At 46.0% G+C, this 17296-nt stretch overlaps 1 pseudogene; it reads right to left on the bottom strand.

The window, feature by feature from the left end:
* Positions 1-101: 101 nt before the first annotated feature.
* LOC135542566 (secretory phospholipase A2 receptor-like) overlaps positions 102-17296 on the bottom strand; it is a 30299-nt pseudogene continuing 13104 nt past the window's right edge.

The raw sequence follows: 17296 nt of genomic DNA, 5'->3' as shown, positions 1-17296 counted from the left end.
AGACAATATTCGGATACCACCCCCACAGTGCACTGCAGACCATCTCAATGCAGACGACTCGTTTGAAAGCCAATGTGGCACAGCAAGACACAGCTCAGATACAACTTGGATACAGCTTCATTGTATTTACACTGAAGGCACAGAGCATTTGTTATGAACATTATCAACAAAAAATAACAAGAGACAGTAAACATGTTCAAGCATCCGTGATATCCTCTTGCATGTGTTTCTTTCCACACAACAGAAAACCCATTCGTCAACATATTTCATATCTAATAACTCTGTGTACCGATTATATACAAAAACAACAACAGGTAACACAGCAAAGGCTGTACCTCATAACAAACAACCCACACATGAGTCTACTTAGAATACTGGATTATTTCTCAAAGAGCTACCATTTACATAACAGTACTTTGTTACATCGGTTTTGTTGCATCTTTTGTTCATTTGATTCATTCTGTACTCCTACATTTTGACAGACGTGTGGACCAAATGAACAAAATGGAAGTGAATGACAAAATATTGTTCTCGTAATGATAAATAATAAAACATAAACAAATGCCGGCATTTTCTCTTTATTTTTTTCTTCACTTCCTCTTATGAATATCATGCATGTACTTATAAACTACGTTTTAAAAATACTGTGAGGGTGTGTGTGTTCTGTGTGTAGGAAAATACGCAATAAACAACAACAAAAAAATGAAAAACTAAAACATAATCTTTCCGTGTTGCATTGATGGAGTTTGGTGCAATAAAGTGGCAACAAAGAAACCCTGTACTTTAATGACAAGTTAGATTTCAAAAAAATAACTTGGAATTGATTTGGGGTCTTATTTCTGTTCATGTTCTGGCCATTGTTATCTTAAACAAAGAAGAAAATTGTTTTGGTCCTGTACAAGGCATTACAGGAAACTAGTTCTTCACCGTGTGAAAGACTTGTACTCACAAATATAGTGGGTACCAGCATTAGTGGGAGCAGTTGGCATTGTACCATAATAACAAAACAACCTTACAGTGCAAAGAATATCGATCGATTTTCAAATGCCTACATTAGAATGCCAAAGTACTTGGGATAACAGCTCTAGTCCTCTTTAAGACGAAACTTACATCACACGAAGATGCACTCCCTCACTCTCAGCCACACGATTGGTCCCTGATTCATCAACTACTTGTATAAAGCACAGGAGGTTGGTGGCACCTTAACTGGGGAGAACGGACTCGTGGTAATGACTGTAGTTGAATGGTATCAAATACATCAAACACATGGTTTCCACATGTTTGATGCCATTCCATTTGCTCTGTTCCAGCACATTATTATGAGCCGTCCTCCCCTCAGCAGCCTCCTGTGGATTCAAGTGGATAAAGCTAATTGGGCTCTGACATCCTGCTCTAAGTTCCCTTGCTGTGGTCCATGTCAGACCCACACTGAGGCATACCATTCTTCACAGTCATACAGAGTTCGGCCCATTCCCATGCTTTACCCAACTTTAGAGAACACCATTTTGCTGTCTCCAATAAGTCCTATAGCGCATTTGGAAAAGGCACCGTATTCCCTATATAGTGCACTACTTTTGACCAAAGCAGTGCACCTAATAGGGGAAAGAGTGCCATTTTGGACACAGCCCTATTCTCCAGAGTGAGCTTCCAGATCTGCGATGAGAACGTTTCCATCAGTCTGTGGCCTGGGAACTAGTATGTCTGTAGTACACGTTTCCCAGGGACATCAGTCTGTGGCCTGGGAACTAGTATGTCTGTAGTACACGTTTCCCAGGGACGTCAGTCTGTGGCCTGGGAACTAGTATGTCTGTAGTACACGTTTCCCAGGGACGTCAGTCTGTGGCCTGGGAACTAGTATGTCTGTAGTACACGTTTCCCAGGGACGTCAGTCTGTGGCCTGGGAACTAGTATGTCTGTAGTACACGTTTCCCAGGGACGTCAGTCTGTGGCCTGGGAACTAGTATGTCTGTAGTACATGTTTCCCAGGGACGTCAGTCTGTGGCCTGGGAACTAGTATGTCTGTAGTACACGTTTCCCAGGGACGTCAGTCTGTGGAAGTGCGTCCTGTTCCTCTTGTAGACGAGCCAGAGCACCGCCACCAGCACGGCGAAGATCAGCATGGCCACCAGGACCGCGGCTGGGACGACACTGTGGTGCAACCCTGGAAGAGACACAGAGGGGTGAGTTTACTGGACATTGAAGGCTCATGGTAGAGGACATTGTTAGTCATGGTAGAGGCTGGTCCCAAGATACCTTGAGTTGCCAAATTATTAGAATGTGCATGAGAAAAACAGCATAACTGTTAATAGCCTCAATTAAATACCTACCATTTAGTGGCTCCACTTCTACCTCGGGGATCGTATCTGCAAAGAAGACGATCTGTTTAACTTGACTGATCTATAGAATACATACATGTACACTGTACAAACGCATAACACAAAGCTTTGTCATAATGGCAGTTGGAGGCTACTGAGAGCCTGCGTTTACACATACAGCCAAATTCTGATTTTTATTAAATGTTTTGGCAAATATTTCTGATTTGACTGGTCAAAAGACCAATTATTGGCAAACAATCTATTTTGATTGGTCAAAAGACAAATTAGTGGCAAAAGATCAGATTTGGGCTGCCTGTGTAAATGCAGCCAAAATGTCTCGACTCCACCTGAGTTAGTTTTGCAGACAAAGCCCAGTCTGTCAGTGCACTGAGAGAGGAGCCACATCCCATCAGACACCCTGGTGGACACACAGGTGTCTGCTGTCAGCAGGCTGGGGTTTGGGGCCTTGACGTTCCAGTTGGACTAGTCCATAGGAGAACCATCGAGCCATGCCATGGAGCCCGCTAAATTGGACCAGACAAACAGATAACAAGTTTAATAAAGAAGTTGTGAATTGGTTCTTTCAACCCCTCTGCCCCAGGTCATTGGTGTTTTTTCCTCCCACAGTGCTTCTATCAAAATCAAACCAAATCAAATTGATTTATATAGCCCTTCGTACATCAGCTGATATTTCAAAGTGCTGTACAGAAACCCAGCCTAAAACCCCAAACCACAAGCAATGCAGGTGTAGAAGCACCCTCAGATCAACTCACCAGGTAAAACACTCAGTCAATAAATAGTGTCAAAATACTACTTGAACATTTTTGAAATTCATTATGTTACTAACCCTAATAAGCTGGGTCTTATCCCAGTTCTGTCCGTAGCACTCACATTGTCTGTCTTTTGCCAGCTGTTGGTTTATATTGTAAGCCAAACCAGCAAGTCTGCTTATTTTTGATGAAAAGAGAGGAAACTTGGGGAAGCACGTGCTTACCGTCAGTGTTGAAGAACATCCCCAGCCAGACGGCTTGATGTGGGAAGCCATACGACCGCAGCTGCTCCAGAACGAATCTGTTTTCCGTCTCTGTCTGTATGGTCAGGACCTCTGACGTGTTCGCTGGAAGAGGTAAAACACCACTAAAAACCTTCATTGTTACATGTGTATTACTGAGCATGAAGAAGGCAATTATCTGTGAATGTTTTGCACCCTCATGTTTTGCTACAGTACAGTATTAGCTACTAGAATGGAGCTAATGCATGCATCCCATAGGGGGAGCTCTCACCAAACATTACATTATGGACAATTACAACAGGGAGCCATCACAAGGGAATTCCCATAGAGAGAGATCCATTAAATCCTTGATCCATCCTAGCATGAGACCTACTGTAATTGACTCCATGGTGTACTGGAGACTTACCACAGTAGGATGAAGTTGCTGAATCAAGGACAGTTTTGCAATTTCCCCTTATGGGTTAAGGTTAGAATTTGGGCAGGGGAACCTGATCCTAAATCTGTGCTTGAGGGCAACATCTGCTCGAGTGTTCCTGTACCTTTGTGTTTGCAGTGCTCTCTGGCCTCCTCCAGGGTCAGTCTCTGGACCACGGGCTCAAAGCTGTAGCAGCTGGCGCCAAACCTCACCCGATGGACACACAACCTCGTAGCTGGTGAACGCATTACTCTCTACGGGAGAACATTTAGAAAAGCAGTATTGTGCATTTGAAACTCTTGATGAGGGACTAACAGCACAGGAAGCTTTAGTAGCCACTGTTTTATAATGTGCTAGGAACCCAGGCTATACTCACTAGGTGGTGGGACATGGCACAGGGCTCCCTGGAGCGGCATCTCACAGCCGGCTCCTCCAGCCCCCGGTGACATCCATGTACACACAGTCCCCCAGGATGTAATCATCATCATCGGCCGCATCCCAGTGAGTGAAGACTGTGTCACTGCCGTCAGACCACTGGTAGTTGATCCCATCCTGTAGGGGCGTACAGTCACAGGCAGGAAGGAGCTGACGCACACTCTTAGGGTGAGCCTACGTTGCTAAGGCAGGTTGCTTTCAGTCTTGTAGGTCATGTCATGCAATGGGGCAGAAAGACTAGTGGGCAGCAGGCAATGTTGAAAGGTTCGGCTTGGGGGAAGTGTGGTGTTTATAGACAAATGTGTCCGGCATTGCGTAGAGCGCTGTGAATCAATTCTCTCCTTTCCTGTCCTCATTCCATATTTCACGAGTAAGACATTCCCTGAGTCTATGGGATTCTTGGATACACATGTTGTGCGTGGCTTAGAATTCCTCCCAGCCGGCCTGGCGTTTGAGAAAAACTACTCCCATACTGTGTTGAGTGAAGCACAAAAATTGCGCCCCAAATGGCACCCTATTCCCGACATGGTGCACTACATTTGACCAGAGCCCTATCGGTCCTGGACAAAAGTAGTGCACTATAAAGTGAATAGGGTGTCATTTGGGACGCTAACATAGTTATGCATGGGCTGTGGGCCAGGAGGAAAGCTCTGGACAACTGCAGTAAGGGGATAAGTTGCAGTGTGATAAATATCGCTGTTTGTCACAGGATATCAGCTATAAGACATATATCGGTACATAAACACCAAACATACAGCGCATTCAGAAAGTATTCAGACCCCTTGACTAATTCCACATTTTGTTATGTTACAGCCTTATTCTAAAATTGATTAAATTGTTTTTTTTCCCCCTTCATCAATCTACACACACTAAAAAATGAAAAATCACATTTACATACATATTCAGACCCTTTACTCAGTACTTTGTTGAAGCACCTCTGGCAGCGATTACAACCTCAAGTTTTCTTGGGTATGACGCTACATGGTTGGCGCACCTGTATTTGGGGAGTTTCTCCCATTCATCTCTGCAGATCTTCTCAAGCTCTGTCAGGTTGGCTGCACAGGTATTTTCAGGTCTTTTCAGAGATGTTTGATCGGGTCCGGGCTCTGGCTGGGCCACTCAAGGACATTCAGAGACTTGTCCCGAAGCCGGTTTTGGCTGTGTGCTTAGGGTCGTTATCCTGTTGGAAGGTGAACCTTCGCAACACTCTGAAGTCCTGAGCGCTCTGGAGCAGGTTTTCATTAAAGATCTCTCCATTCATCTTTCCCTCGATCCTAACTAGTCTCCCAGTCCCTGCCACTGAAAAACATCCCCACAGCATGATGCTGCCACCACCATGCTTCACCGTAGGGATGGTGCCAGGATTCCTCCAGATGTGACACTTGGCATTTAGGCCAAAGAGTTCAACCCTGATTTCATTAGACCAGATAAATTTGTTTCTCATGGTCTGAGAGTCCTTTAGGTGCCTTTTGGCAAACTCCAAGCGGCCTGTCATGTGCCTTTTAATAAGGAGTGGCTTCCGTCTGGCCACTCTACCATAAAGGCCTGATTGGTGTAGTGCTGAAGAGATGGTTGTCCTTCCAGAAGGTTCTCTCATCTCCACAGAGGAACTCTGGAGCTCTGTCAGAGTGACCATAAGGTTATTGGTCATCTCCCTGATCAAGGCCCTTCTCCCCTGATTACTCAGTTTGGCCTTACGGCCAGCTGTAGGAAGAGTCTTGGTGGTTCCAAATTTCTTCCATTTAAGAATGATGGAGGCCACTGTGTTCTTGGGGACCTTCAAGGCTGCAGACATTTTTTGGCACCCTTCCTCAGATCTGTGCCTCAACACAATTCCTTGGACCTCATGGCTTGATTTCTGCTCTGACATGCACTGCCAAATGGGGGAGCTCACATAGACAGGTGTGTGCCTTTCCAAATCATGTCCAATCAGTTGAATTTACCACAGGTGGACTCCAATCAAGCTGTAGAAACATCTCAAGGATGATAAATGGTAACTAGCTCAATTTTGAGTCTCATAGCAAAGGGTCTGAATACTTATTTTCAATAAATGTGATTTTGTTTTCTAAAAACCTGTTTTCGCTTTGCTAATTTGGGGATTGCGGGTAGATTGATGAGGGGAAATTATTGAATCCATTTTAGAATAAGGCTGTAATGTAACAAAATGTGGAAAAAGGGAAGGAGTCTGAATACTTTCCAAATGCACTGTATTCATATAAGAGTTGTAGAAATATGAATGCGTGTATGTGAACAGAAAGTGCCCAAAATGGGACTTAGTACTTTTGATTTGAGGAGATCAGATACATATGGTTATGATATGGTGTGAACATGCTGGGAACAGTCACAAAGATGAAATCACCATGCATTGAAAGAATGGCATGGACTGGAGAGGGGGAGAGAGCGACAACATCCGAGTAAACAGACTGTCAGATGCACGTAGTCTCAGGCATTTCTGTATTTACAGCATTACTTCATTGTGGCCATGCTGTTTATAAAAGACCTCTAGCTAGTGCTCTGAGCGGTTTCCGTGCCGTGACGTAAATCTACTATACATTTACACACTCCTAACATCATCAAAGGTCAATTCATGCCGCAGACCAACTTCGACATGCTTGTTAACGAGCATTATCTTCACACGCACACACACACAGGCCCAGACAGGTAGCAGTACTCAGCGGTATAGTATAATACATACGTCTTGACTATACAGTCCAATCCAGTGGGGGAATGCCAATCTATTGACAAGGCCAGTAAGGAAAGCCTGGTGGAAGGGGTCGGTAACGCTCACGAGCTCAGACTCAGACTTTTAAGCACATATGCAGCGCCTCGTACCAGCTCATGTTGCCACGGACAACCCTGTATCTGCGGTTCTTGTACTCAATATTGTCAGGGAGAGGGTGGAGGTAGGAGTAGGATGGGGGTTTAGCTGCGTCTGTTGCAGGGAAAGAGAGAGGGAGAGAGGGAGAGGAAAAGGGGAGAGAGATTGTTTCATGAGGAAGCAAGGGCATTGATTCGTCACGAAATCAACAGAAACACTCATTTCAATGTTCAACGATTCCCAAAGGGGATTTCTCTCAGTGAACAGACTCAACAGGGTGACAATTTGAGAGCACAAAACAGGAAGCTATAACCGTTTCATCAATGATGTAATACAGACATGATTGGTAATATCTCAGCTCTGTGCTCTGAAAATAGGCCCCAATGTGTCTGAATGAGGGTGAGTGACAGAGGGGAGTCCTACCTTGGGGTCTCTGACAGACAAAGCCGTATCCACTTTCTGTGCACTTCTCGTCGAACCACTTCCCTGTCAGGTGGAAGTTGTGGTTGTTGGAGAGCACCATGCACAGAGGATCGTCCCCGCCCAGGGGCCCGCTCAGCCACTCATTCTGCAGAGGAGGGGCGCCCACACACATGCACGCACAGAAAGGTAAACACCCCCCCAATCAATACACTATACAGAGAACATCACCAAAGCACAAAGACAATATTTTATTTTTAATTTAACCTCAAATCTCCGTAGAGGAGGTCTTACCGTCAGAGGGTTCTTGGGTTCTACAGGGGACCAGTTGATGTAGCTGACAGGTTTCCCATTGGTCCATTTCATGGTGTCCTCATCCCGTAGACCAATCCAAATGCCCACTGTCCCGCCCTGGAGCAGCATGGTGATGTACGCTTGCTCGATCTCGTCTTCGATGGCGACCAACGTGCCTTGGAAAGAGGAGCAGATAGACCGGGCATCTCTCCAGCTCTTCCCCTCCTCAGCACTGTTGGGAAGGTGCAGCAGGAAACACTGCCAGAAGACACACAAAACACAGGTTTTGGTAAAGCTCCTCCAACAACATTTTTCCTTGTACGGTGTGATAGAAAAATTAAGTATTTAAATTATCTATTTGATATTAATGGTTTACAATGCATATTTAACTAATAGTATGACACTTATGTCATACTAGTGTCTGTGTTTTAATGGTCCCCACTCTAGTTCCCTGCAGCGAATCTGGGCGTATTGTCACCAGAGATGGATTGAGCTGACAAATGAGTTAAAGACTGCATTACATAGACAAGAATGTGTTTTACTAGAGATAGCTTAGGAGTAGAACAATCCCTCATTGTCTCTAAATCATCCTTGCATCTGGGAAACTAAGCCAGGGTGGGGGTTAACAACCCACGTGCAGATAACGACAAGATGAAGCCAGTGGCTTATGATGCTCCTTGGTTGACATGAGGAGGGTTGAACCAACCATTTCTGAGCATTGTTAGTGTCAGCTATATATACAGTGAGGGTAAAAAAGTATTAGATCCCCTGCTGATTTTGTACATTTGCCCACTGACAAAGAAACGATCAGTCTATAATTTCAATGGTAGGTTTATTTGAACAGTGAGAGACAGAATAACAACAATAAAATCCAGAAAAACGCATGTCGAAAATGTTATAAATTGATTTGCATTTTATTGAGGGAAATAAGTATTTGACACCCTCTCAATCAGAAAGATTTCTGGCTCCCAGGTGTCTTTTATACAGGTAACGAGCTGAGATTAAGAGCACACTCTTAAAGGGAGTACTCCTAATCTCAGTTTGTTACCTGTATAAAAGACACCTGGGAGCAGAAGCAATCAATCAATCAGATTCCAAACTCTCCACCATGGCCAAGACCAAAGAGCTCTCCAAGGATGTCAGGGATAAGAATGTAGACCTACACAAAGGCTGGAATAGGCTACAAGACCATCACCAAACAGCTTGGTGAGAAGGTGACAACAGTTGGTGAGATTATTCGCAAATGGAAGAAACACAAAAGAACTGCTTGCCTACGGAGCTGTGAGGGGAACGGCACCGCAGTACCTCCAGGCTCTGATCAGGCCCTACACCCAAGCAAGGGCACTGCGTTCATCCACCTCTGGCCTGCTCGCCTCCCTACCATTGAGGAAGTACAGTTCCCGCTCAGCCCAGTCAAAACTGTTCGCTGCTCTGGCCCCCCAATGGTGGAACAAACTCCCTCACGACGCCAGGACAGCGGAGTCAATCACCACCTTCCGGAGACACCTGAAACCCCACCTCTTCAAGGAATACCTAGGATAGGATAAGTAATCCTTCTCACCACCCCCCCCCTTAATGATTTAGATGCACTATTGTAAAGTGGCTGTTCCACTGGATGTCAGAAGGTGAATTCACCAATTTGTAAGTCGCTCTGGATAAGAGCGTCTGCTAAATGACTTAAATGTAAATGTAATGTAACTGTCAATCTCCCTCTGCCTGGGGCTCCATGCAAGATCTCACCTCGTGGAGTTGCAATGATTATGAGAATGGTGAGGAATCAGCCCAGAACTACACAGGAGGATCTTGTCAATGATCTCAAGGCAGCTGGGACCATAGTCACCAAGAAAACAATTGGTAACACACTACCGTGTGAAGGACTGAAATCCTGCAGCGCCCGCAAGGTCCCCCTGCTCAAGAAAGCACATATACATGCCCATCTGAAGTTTGCCAATGAACATCTGAATGATTCAGAGGACAACTGGGTGAAATACTTTTTTTCCTCACTGTAGTACTCTGCATTTGTGTTAAGGTTAGGTTACTCGGGTCCAACACTCAAGGGTGGGGGGGTCGACCAGCCTCCGTATTGCAATAATTAATCAATATTAAATAAAGATGATTATTTTAAGAAATGACCAAGTCTCTCTCAGTACTGAACTTCCATGACAATGGTCAGATGGCCAAGAAACACTCTAATCAAATCAAATGTTATTGGTCACAAGCGCCGAATACAACAGGTGTAAACTTACCTACGAGCCCAAACCCAACAATGCAGAGTTAAAAAGTAAGACATATAAGAAATATTTTCTATATAAAAAAGGAAATAGTAACACAATAAAATAACAATAATGAGACTATATGCAAGGAGTACCGGTACTGAGTCACTGTGCAGTTGTACGAGGAAGTTGAGGCGATTGAGGTAATACAGTATGTACATGTAGGTTGGGGTAAAAGTGACTAGGCAATCAGGTTATAAAATAATGGGTACTAAACTACACAAACTCCCATTCAAGCCCTACCATGCAGAGGCTTTGAAATTAATAAAAGGATGCGAAATGAGGTGAACCTTGTGTCTGAAGTAGAGCCATCTCTCTGGACAGCCTCCGATGTAGTGAGGATCTCTGGGAATCTCCACCACGGACACGGTCCGGTGCTTACATACGTGAGCATGGAGACCGCCACACTCACCCGCCGACCACTGACCTGTTGGTCGCAACACGTCAAAGAGAAGTCTGTCGTGGGGTTGTGTGTGTGTGTGTGTGTGTGTGCCTGTGTTCTTACCTGAGATAGAGGACATGGTCACACACTGTTTATGTTTCACTGGGGCATCATGGGAGCTTCCTTCTGCCCAATTCTGATAATCCACAGCGGACTCATCACACCAACTGCGTACACACACGCACACACACACACACACACACACACACACACACACACACACACACACACACACACACACACACACACACACACACACACACACACACACACACTCCTATTACACCCCCTCGACATTAAAGAAACAGCATAACAGCATAACAAAATACAGCATTCAACAAACAAACAAATAAAACACTTACCTGAACTCTTCCCTCACAAGGTCTGTGGACAGCCCTATCCACCAGTCAGTCGACCCCAGAGAGAGCTGAGAGAAACAAGAGAAGAAAAGGAATGCTTAGCTCACTCATTCAAGGCCTACTACCGTCCTCCTGCATTCTGACCTCGCTCCAGTGAAGGGTCAGCCATTCAGCCTCTTTCACGCCACGAGAGCTCATTCAACCCCTCTCCTCAGTCTTGGCCTCATTCAGCCCCTCTCCTCAGTCTTGGCCTCATTCAGCCCCTCTCCTCAGTCTTGGCCTCATTCAGCCCCTCTCCTCAGTCTTGGCCTCATTCAGCCCCTCTCCTCAGTCTTGGCCTCATTCAGCCCCTCTCCTCAGTCTTGGCCTCATTCAGCCCCTCTCCTCAGCCTTGGCCTCATTCAGCCCCTCTCCTCAGTCTTGGCTTCATTCAGCCCCTCTCCTCAGCCTTGGCCTCATTCAGCCCCTCTCCTCAGCCTTGGCCTCATTCAGCCCCTCTCCTCAGCCTTGGCCTCATTCAGCCCCTCTCCTCAGCCTTGGCCTCATTCAGCCCCTCTCCTCAGCCTTGGCCTCATTCAGCCCCTCTCCTCAGCCTTGGCCTCATTCAGCCCCTCTCCTCAGCCTTGGCCTCATTCAACCCCTCTCCTCAGCCTTGGCCTCATTCAACCCCTCTCCTCAGCCTTGGCCTCATTCAGCCCCTCTCCTCAGCTTTGGCCTCATTCAACCCCTCTCCTCAACCTTGGCCTCATTCCGCCCCTCTCCTCAGCCTTGGCCTCATTCAGCCCCTCTCCTCAGCCTTGGCCTCATTCAGCCCCTCTCCTCAGTCTTGGCCTCATTCAACCCCTCTCCTCAGCCTTGGCCCCATTCAACCCCTCTCCTCAGCCTTGGCCTCATTCAACCCCTCTCCTCAGCCTTGGCCTCATTCAACCCCTCTATTTGGCCTTGGCCTCATTCAACCCCTCTCCTCAGCCTTGGCCTCATTCAACCCCTCTATTTGGCCTTGGCCTCATTCAACCCCTCTCCTCAGCCTTGGCCTCATTCAACCCCTCTCTTTGGCCTCATTCAACCCCTCTCCTCAGCCTTGGCCTCATTCAGCCCCTCTCCTCAGCCTTGGCCTCATTCAGCCCCTCTCCTCAGCCTTGGCCTCATTCAACCCCTCTCCTCAGCCTTGGCCTCATTCAACCCCTCTCCTCAGCCTTGGCCTCATTCAGCCCCTCTCCTCAGCCTTGGCCTCATTCAACCCCTCTCCTCAGTCTTGGCCTCATTCAACCCCTCTCCTCAGCCTTGGCCTCATTCAACCCCTCTCCTCAGCCTTGGCCTCATTCAACCCCTCTCCTCAGCCTTGGCCTCATTCAACCCCTCTCCTCAGCCTTGGCCTCATTCAACCCCTCTCCTCAGCCTTGGCCTCATTCAACCCCTCTCTTTGGCCTTGGCCCCAGCCTCTGCTGTTTTATCCACAGCTCTGTCCTTTTTACAGCCTTCAAAAGCCTCTCCATCAGAGGGCCCTTCAGTCTGATCCGAGACGCTGAGCTGTAGTGAAACTAGGCCCTTTATTTTGTTCCTGTATGCGAGGGCACAAATGTGCAAACGTGTCAGCGTGTGTGTTTGTATGTGTGTGCAAGAGAGAGAGTGAGTGAGGGCACTTGTGGGAATGAGGGCGTTCGCGTGTGAATGTGTCGGCTAGTGTGTGTGAACTCGTGCCGGCTCGTGTGTGTGTATGTGTGTGCATGACTGTGTCGGCATGTGTGTGTGTCTGAATGTGTGTACGTTAGTGTGTGTTCACTTGTGTCGGCCCGTGAGTGTGACTGTCGGGAATGTGTTTCTGATTGTGTGCGTCAGCGCGCGCGTGTGTGTGTGTGTGTGTGTGTGTGTGTGTGTGCGTACAGACCTTCCCCATGCACTCTCTGATGAATCGGAGCTCCTCTTTAGAGTGGACAGACAGCAAGTGGGCGCCCATCATCATACAGGCCAGGTTAACACCCTCCCAGAGAAAAAGGCTGCTTGGCCAGCAGATACCCTGCCCTCTGTAGAACACCCAGGGCTCGTTCTCTACAGGACAGAGGAAGGTTACACAGTCCCTCTCAGAGTTACAACTGCAATTGATAGCACAAATAAGCATAAAAATAAATGAATAACAACTCAATAAAATACGTCAAAAATGTAAAATATAACAAAATACATAAAAACGAATATATTTACTTACGGTCATTATACCAGTAGGGTTTGTTCAGCTCCATGCCTACGAGACAAATAAGACAGACATTCTTAGTGATAAACCTTTCAAATCTATAAGGATAAATCAATAAGCAACTTTGAGATTTCAAACGCTCCATACACGATTAAGGCAGCCCCACCCACAGCTCTCTGACTTGCCTAGTTAAATAAAGGTTCAATTTGGGTTAAATGCGGAAGAAACATTTCTGTTGAATGCATTCACTTGTACAAATGACCAGGAATCCCCCTTTCTCTTTACTGTATATACAGTGCCGTTGATGGTGGAAGAGGTGAGTTTCCCCCCTTACGATCCCTTACAGAAAAACCACATGGATTCACATGAAATGTACATGTTGTCACATTGACTTCACATGAGATCACATGAAAACATGTGTTTTTTGAAACACGTCACGTGTCCAAGTGAAATTCATGTGTTTTTTTCCTGTAAGAGATGTTCTGTAGGCAGAAAGGCTTTACATCAATCCAATCCATTAGTTATGAAAATAATGATTACCTCTGGGAACCTTGCAGATCCACTCATGCTTGGTGTCGCAGGGCTGTGGCAGGAGGGCGTTGGTCAGGTCGCTGTACACGGCACAGCTACGTCTGTCATCCTCCTCGTTCTTATCCTCTATGAAGGAGGACACCACGGGGGTGCCGTCAGACCACTCCCAAGATCCTGCTGACTGGGGGTCTCTCTTATTCAGGCCCACCCAGAACCAACGACCCTCTGCTCTGAAAAAGAGAAAGAGTAGAGAGAGAGAGAGAGAGAAAGAGTAGAGAGAGAGAGAGAGAGAGAGAGAGAGAGAGAGAGAGAGAGAGAGAGAGAGAGAGAAAGAGAGAGGCAGGCAGGCAGGCAGGCAGGCAGACAGACAGACAGAGACAGACAGAGAGGATATAGATGACATAATGAATAGTAATCTATAATCACAGGTAACACTAGAAATAGATGACATAATGAATAGGAGTAATCTATAATCACAGGTAACACTAGAAATAGATGACATAATTAATAGGAGTAATCTATAATCACAGGTAAAACTAGAAATAGATGACATAATGAATAGGAGTAATCTATAATCACAGGTAAAACTAGAAATAGATGACATAATGAATAGGAGTAATCTATAATCACAGGTAAAACTAGAAATAGATGACATAATGAATAGGAGTAATCTATAATCACAGGTAAAACTAGAAATAGATGACATAATTAATAGGAGTAATCTATAATCACAGGTAACACTAGAAATAGATGACATAATTAATAGGAGTAATCTATAATCACAGGTAAAACTAGAAATAGATGACATAATGAATAGGAGTAATCTATAATCACAGGTAAAACTAGAAATAGATGACATAATTAATAGGAGTAATCTATAATCACAGGTAAAACTAGAAATAGATGACATAATTAATAGGAGTAATCTATAATCAAAGGTAACACTAGAAAAGGTACAGGTATTTCCTGAAGAAAATGTGTGTTCTTGATTCCCTGGGACAACACAGTATTACAAAAAGGGGAAAACAGGGCTGTATGTTGTGACACGAACTAACCCATCAAACATGGAGCGGAGGAGTCCCTTGACAAAGACCTGCTCCTTGTAGTGGTGGAAGCTGGCCAGCTGAGCTCCTAGAGCCTGGCAGAAGAAGTCAGCGTCTTCCCACGACCGCTTCATCAGGACCTTCTCACTGTGGAATTTCAAGTGACAGCTAATGGGGCAACCTCTATTATTTATAGAATTCCAGTGATCTTGTCATACTCCCTCACAGTGGTAGCATAAGCATTGCTTTTCGCAACAAGTTAATAACTGAGGAAGACACGAGAAATTTAGGAAAATAGAAATAGAAGAAGAGATAGAATGGAGAGGGATAGAAGAGAAGGAAAGGCAGATGACCTTGTAACAGTGGAGCAGGCCGGAGTGTGATTCCCAGCCTGGAGGACAGGGGGCGTAAGCGTCAATATGGACTGTGGGGAACAGGACCTCCTGGTAACCACTGATGCTCTGTTTACAAACTGACAAGGCCTTCTGGGATTTGCAGTCCTTCACTTCCCAGTGACCCAAGGCCTGGCCGCCTGTCATAGCCACACAGCCACCTGCACTGACTAGAGAGGGTAGGAGAGAGGGAGAGGGAGAGAGGGGGGGGGGGGTGAGAGGGGGGGAAGAGAGAGACAGAGAGAGAGAGGGAGGGGGAAGAGAGAGAGAGAGGGGGAAGAGAGAAAGGGAGAGAGAAAGAAATAAAGAGACTGTGAGCTGTGAGAAACAGATCCACAATGCCAATCTAAGCATGCATTGGTTAGAGTGTTGGCACCACAGTTTTTAATTAACTAAATGATGGGAATTCTACTTCAAAGTCGTCCTGCCATTTCACCATAGCAACAGCATGATTAATGATGCTCTCACACTGACTGAAGGAAGCTGAGATTGTCAAACCTAAATTACACTTCAACTCATTAATCAGAGGCAGCATCCCAAACGGCACTCTATTCGGCTATTCCCTTCACAGTGCACTACTAAAGTAGAGCACTACATAGGGAATAGGGTGCCATTTGGGACTAGGCCGCGGTGTGAAGTGAGGTGAAGGGGGGTGAATGAAGGACAGTAGACACCAGACACGTCCACCTGGGGCTAAACTAACCCACAACCATGTCTGTCTTTCTGTCTGTCTGTCTGTTCTGTCTCAGCCCTATTGTTGTCTAAGTGGAGCTGGTCTGTGTGATCGAGACAACATGCCAGCGGGGAAGAGAGGGAAGACTGTTAACAGTGGAGTGTGAATAGAGGGAACATCCACTACGACAAAACAGTAGTGTTTACCAGGGAGACTGTTGACTGACATAGAGTAGGTTGAAGTTTGTCTCTGTCCACTGATCCAAGGTCAGATTTGTTTCTCTGCTCAGCCCACGCCACCACGTCTCCCTTCCCTACCTGGCTGATACCTGTTACAGTTTGTATAGAGCAGGGGTAGGGTGGTTCCGTTGTGTCCCCCCAGCCAGCTGTACTCTCCTTGGCTACCCTGGTCCTGTAGGGCCGTCCAGTAATATCCACTACCGTTGGTTCCCATCTCATTTACCAGGCTGTTCAGAAAGGCCTGCTCAAACCTGCCACGGAGAGAAATCAACAATCATTCTTAACAATGTATTCTTGTCACTATGAAATATGGGAGTTCCCATTTGAGGTGCAGTGTGTAAGAAATGATTAAGATGAGAAGTCTGAGTCAGAAATCAGACCTGTTTCCCACTGTGACCAGAGGAGCCTTGCAGTAGTAACCCTTGACAGCGTCTTCATAGCTCTGCTCGTGGCTTGTCACCACGTAGCAAGAGTGGCCCTTCCGCTTCCAATCCTGTGGGGAAGACATACAGATGTAGGATCCTAATTTGAGCCAGTTTGCTACAGTAGGAAAATAATCCCTCACAGCAGCAGGAAATGTGGATTATTATGTGGATTATAACCAATAGACATTGTTTGTAGGGGTTGATCCATTTTCTTTGTTAAGGCAAGTAAAGTCTGAAATTAAAGTGGAAATTACAAACTTCAGAAGCCTTTCGTAACCTCGAATACACTACAAGTTTGCATTTCCTGCTGTGCAGATAAAATTGAAGGGATAAAACAAGTGATCAAATTAAGATCCTACATCTGTATGTTAGTTAGATTAAATGAATCAAAATAAAAAAATAAACATTATATGGGTGAATATTTCTACTACTGCAGACACCATGCAAGAGGGAGGACAGCCAAGACAATGCGCTGAAAATACTGGAGGAGATGGACTAGAGGTGGGAGCCAGGCTCACACATTAGTCCACACAGACAGCTGAAAAGAGTTTGGGCCGGTGGACACGAATAGCAACAGGAGAGGCTCAGGAGAGCCGGCCAAGCTGACTGGATTGTGTTACACTCCAAACATTCTGGCAGTAAGAGCCGCATAGCTTGGAATTAGCAGTAGATGGCAGTGGCTAATACAAGCAAACACACGTGGAGGATTGGGGTCAGGGGAACGGGGCGGTGGGGGGTTAGGGCTATGACTGGGCCCATCTGTTAGGACTGGAGGGGGCTTGAGGGGGACTTTTGGGAAGTGTCTTAGGGACAGGAAGTAGTGGTGTTTTGACAAGTGTCCTACATTTCACTCCCACCGCCCCAAAACTTACCGACACGTGCGCGAGGAAGGAATGTACACCAGTTCCTCCGCGATGAAGGAGATTCTCTCTGTATGTTGTCAAATCCCTTTCCAATCGAGGCCGTTGTCAATCAACACAGGTCGGGTGATTGTGTGAATGGCCTGAAAACAACCAAATACA

Source organism: Oncorhynchus masou, chromosome 6, assembly GCF_036934945.1.
Source record: "Oncorhynchus masou masou isolate Uvic2021 chromosome 6, UVic_Omas_1.1, whole genome shotgun sequence".
NCBI lineage: Eukaryota > Metazoa > Chordata > Actinopteri > Salmoniformes > Salmonidae > Oncorhynchus > Oncorhynchus masou.
This window is presented reverse-complemented; position numbering and strand designations above follow the sequence as displayed.